General features: G+C 38.9%; 1 protein-coding gene across 1 annotated transcript in view; it reads right to left on the reverse strand.

Annotated features, from left to right (window-relative positions):
- peli1a (pellino E3 ubiquitin protein ligase 1a) overlaps positions 1–3,601 on the reverse strand; it is a 12,534-nt gene extending 8,933 nt beyond the window's left edge. The window contains exon 1 of the mRNA XM_047803563.1: positions 3,459–3,601. The gene's annotated coding sequence lies outside the window, so the exon portion shown is untranslated. The remainder of the gene's footprint in view (positions 1–3,458) is intronic.
- Positions 3,602–5,000: the final 1,399 nt, after the last annotated feature.

The following is a 5,000-nucleotide window of genomic DNA, read 5'->3' on the forward strand; positions in this document are numbered from 1 at the left end:
TTCCTCCTCCTCCTCCTCCTGCTCTTCCTCCTCATCTTCCTCCTCCTCCTCCTCCTCCTCTTCCTCCTCATCTCTTTTCCTACACATTCTCCTTTTCCTCCTCACCCTACTCTTCTCCCTTTTCCTCTTCCTCCTCCTCTTCCTCCTCATCTCCCTCCTCTTCCTCCTCATTCTCAGGATTGAGAAGCGAGAGCTTTCCTGCTTTAGGAACCACTCGCTCTACCCAGCTGAACCAGGACGCTCTGGACCCGAGAAAGTCTTTGACACAATGACACGATGATAAACAACACGATCACACCACATGACTAAACAGCACAGTTTAATGAGGTTCTCAAAACCAACAGCGATCATGAACAAGAACAGACCACAAACCAGCAGCATGTTCCCGGAGTCAGACAGTAAGGTCAGGTGGGTCACATGTGCGTTAACCGACAACCTGGACGACTCTGGATTTGACTACACAACACACACTGCCTCTAGCTCTCATATACACACCTTTATATCATTCACACACTTCTTCTCTTTCTCACCTGTACAGTAAACTCTGTGTTTATGAGAATCTTCTTCATCAGTATATTTTTATTCTCTTTTTATATTTATATCTCAGAAATGAGCTAAACTTAAATAATTAACTGACAGAATGTTCCTCAATTAAATGATGATATGTAACTGAACTGTACCAAGCACAATACACACACACACACACACACACACACACACACACACACACACACACACACACTCTTCCCATATACACCATGAACACGGCACCATATCAAACTGTTTACATGATGTTTTACACACTGTTTTTGCTGCACAGTATGTAGCACTGTAGTCCTGGAGGAACGTTGTCTCATGTCACTGTGTACTGCAACAGCTATAGATGGTTAAAAATGACAATAAAAGCTTCTTGACTTGATAACTTCAGAATCTGGTCTCAGGTTTGGGGTCAGACGTGACCTGAGCCAGACAACAACCGCAAAACAACAAGCGCAAACAAGGCGTGGGCTCAAACAGCCTGTAAAACATTCAGTGAAATTCTCTTTAAAATTTGAAACTTTACTGTAAATAATAGCAGGAACGTTGGTTCACCCAGATGTGGTTCACCCAGCTGTGCTACACAAATTAAACAGTGAAGTAGTGTAGTGTGTGAACTGTGTGCATGGAGCTGGGAATATTGCATCAAATCTGAATAAAAAGTATTTAACAACAAAAGAAAGGAAGATAAAGAAAACTAATAATGTAGACACAAGAAAGAAAGAAAGAAAGAAAGAAAGAAAGAAAGAAAGAAAGAAAGGAAGAAAGAAAGAAAGAAAGAAAGAGAGAAAGAAAGAGCGTGTCTGCATGTCATTCACCCAACACAGTCAAGAGTCGAGGAAACACAGAACACACAGAACAACACAGACGCTTGGTTTCTCTGATCACACACACAAACCTCACAGACTTATCTGAAACCCTCACAACCAAACTTCACCTCATCCTCACCATCATCATCCTCACCATCATCATCCTCACTGTGCAGTTCCAGCTGTTCCTAAACACCCCAATGGTTTGCTTTGAATTAATCAGACAGAGAATCTGGACGATATAAAAATAACAAACCCTTTAGACATCACAGAGAAATGAGACGTTAAAGTCAGAACAAGTGAACGAGCGACTCTACAGTGACTGATGTGTTTATGTGCTGAAATATTTAACTCTCAGATGAAGGATATTTACAATCAATTCACAATAAAGGTTCCTTCAGTGGTGCTTCAGAACCTTCTGCCTGGAACAGTGTGGAAAAACCTAAAGCGCTATCACAGACGACTCCATTCAACTCTCTCTCTCTTTCTCTCTCTGTGTCTCTCTTTCTCTCTCTCTCTCTCTCTCTCTCTCTCTCTCTGTCTCTCTCTCTGTCTCTCTCTCTGTGTCTCTCTCTCTCTCTCTCTCTCTGTCTCTCTCTCTGTCTCTCTCTCTCTCTCTCTCTCTCTCTCTCTCTCTCTGTCTCTCTCTATCTCTCTCTTTATCTCTCTCAGTGTGTAACAGTATTTTTAATATGAATCTCTTTTTATTATTTTGCTTTTTACACAAAGTGTCTTCAGATTAAAAGTATGTTTTGAAATGTGTCACTTCCTACTTCATAAAATTCTGACCTATCGTTCTAGAAAAGCGTTTGATTAAACAAACAAACAAGCACACAACTTACTAAACAAATCAATACACAAACCAACTAAGTCGTCCATATATTTTTCCCTTCCGGTTCCTCAGATTAAACCGTTGAAGGATTTCTGTTTGTAGACCTGAAAAGATGGAGGTTTTGATGACGAACAACGAATCGATTTCTCCGTAATGCAGCTTGTTTGTTTGCTTATTTGTTTGTTTGTGTATCTCTAAGGTAATGCTTAATCCTATAAACCTAAGCAGATCATTTATAATGTAATTTAGTAACTCGTCTGTTCTTCTTCCTGTTCTTCTGTTTGACCTTTTCTTGTTTCTCAAAAACATTTTTTGGCTCTGTCCCAAATCTAAAATATAAACAGTTTATCAGAAGAAGCATGTACACCTGGGTCATTTAGTGTGTGTGTGTGTGTGTGTGTGTGTGTGTGTGTGTGTGTGTGTGTGTGTGTGTGTGTGTGTGTGTGTGTGTGTGTAGTCTACAGTAGCTGCAGATTGGGACGGGGCCAGTATAGAAGTTAGGACAGGGCCGGACGCTGCCATGACGACCCTATGTTGATATAATGTTTAGCTGCACAGTAAAAAAAAGGTTCTCATTGGGCAATGTAATACCTCAATTTCTCATTTCTCATTTTCATTCTCTCTGTGTGTGTGTTTGTTTGTGTGTGTGTGTGTGTGTGTGTGTGTGTGTGTGTGTGTGTGTGTGTGTGTGTGTGTGTGTGTGAATAGCTTCAGACTCGAGCACGATGAGGAATTGTACAGGCAACATGAAGGAGATATTTAAACTATAATAATAATAATAACAATAATAATAATAATAATAATAACAATGATGATGATAACAATAATAATAATAATAATAATAATAATAATAATGAGTATGATGATGATAATGATGATGATTATAATAATAATACTAAAATTATTATTGTTGTTGTTGTTGTTATTGTTATTATTATTATTATTATTATTATTATTATTATTATTATTGTATTATTATTAGTAGTAGTATATTTCCAATTCGTTCAGACTTTTTATGTATCATGTGCATTTTTATTTTATCTTTTTATTTTACTATGTTATTAATAAGTCACATTCGCTTTATTCAGAACTGAACCAAAAAGCGCAAAATTAAAACTAAAGTGAAACGGTGTGAAATCATCGCCGCGGTTCAGTGAAGATAAACTGCAGATGTTTTGTTTTTTATACGTGATTTTACAGGAATGTTTACATCGTTTTATTATGAGTTAAAGCTTTAGGATGAATGTAGTTTACATGCAGAGTAAAGTGTAAAGTTTTACCTGTTACAGCTGGAGCTCCTCTTCTCTCTGACCTCAGTTACACACAGCTCCAGCTTCTGTCCCGACACACCGACACACACACACCGACACACACACACCGACACACGCGCGCGTGCGTGAACACAACCAGCTCAGGTAGCCAGCCTCTCTCTCTCTCTCTCTCTCTCTCTCTCTCTCTCTCTCTCTCTCTCTCTCTCTCTCCTTGACACACACACACACACACACACACACACACACACACACACACACACACACACACACACACACACCCCTACACATTTACAGACATGCGCGTGCAGACTGTACAGTTTGTAAGTCGGTTCGGATTTCCCCTGTCCGGAGTTACTCATGATGTTTGGAGTACTCAGTGTCACACACACACACACACACACACACACACACACACACACACACACACACACACACACACACACACACACACTCACGCGTTCTTTCTTTAATTTTCTTCCTTTCTTATGTTAATCTTTCCTCTTAATTTTTGTTTTCTTTCTTTCTTTCTTTCTTTCTTTCCTTTATCTCTTTTTATTATTTATTTTGTTCTTTTTTCTTTTTTTTACTTTACCTTTCTTAGGTTTTTCCACACTGTTCCAGGCAGAAGGTTCTGAAGCACCACTGAAGGAACCTTTATTGTGAATTGATTGTAAATATCCTTCATCTGAGAGTTAAATATTTCAGCACATAAACACATCAGTCACTGTAGAGTCGCTCGTTCACTTGTTCTGACTTTAACGTCTCATTTCTCTGTGATGTCTAAAGGGTTTGTTATTTTTATATCGTCCAGATTCTCTGTCTGATTAATTCAAAGCAAACCATTGGGGTGTTTAGGAACAGCTGGAACTGCACAGTGAGGATGATGATGGTGAGGATGATGAAGATGAAGATAGCGAAGATGATGATTGTAAGGATAATAATGGTGAGGATGGTGTTGATGGAGGTGAGGATGATGATGGTGAGGATGGTGATGATAGAGGTGAGGATGATGATGGTGAGGGTGTTGATGAAGATGAGGATAGTGAGGATGATGATGATGATGGTGAGTATGACGATGGTGATGATGATGATGGAGGTGAGGATGATAATGGTGATGATGATGAAGGTGAGGATGATGATGTTGAGAATGGTAATGATGAGGTGAAGTTTGGTCATGAGGGTTTAAGACAAGTCTGTGAGGTTTGTGTGTGATCAGAGAAACGAAGCGTTTCCTCGACTCTTGACTGTGTTGAGACCAAAGCCACAGCCAGATACCTACAGTGAGCTGAAAGAGTGAATGACATGTAGACATCTTTCTTTCTTTCTTTCTTTCTTTCTTTCTTTCTTTCTTTCTTTCTTTCTTTCTTTCTTATGAATGTTTATGTGAACAATTAGAATCATGTATTTGGGAAAATGTATCTCATTTAAAAAGATCTCATGGTGGCTGTAAATGTCTTTATTTATTAGCAACATTAACATCATGAGCAAAATCAAAGAAAAATAAAATCGGACTCAGGGATTAAGGCCTGGGATTGGAGTCTGTGTTTATTT

Source organism: Tachysurus fulvidraco, chromosome 18 (genome assembly GCF_022655615.1).
Source record: "Tachysurus fulvidraco isolate hzauxx_2018 chromosome 18, HZAU_PFXX_2.0, whole genome shotgun sequence".
Lineage (NCBI taxonomy): Eukaryota > Metazoa > Chordata > Actinopteri > Siluriformes > Bagridae > Tachysurus > Tachysurus fulvidraco.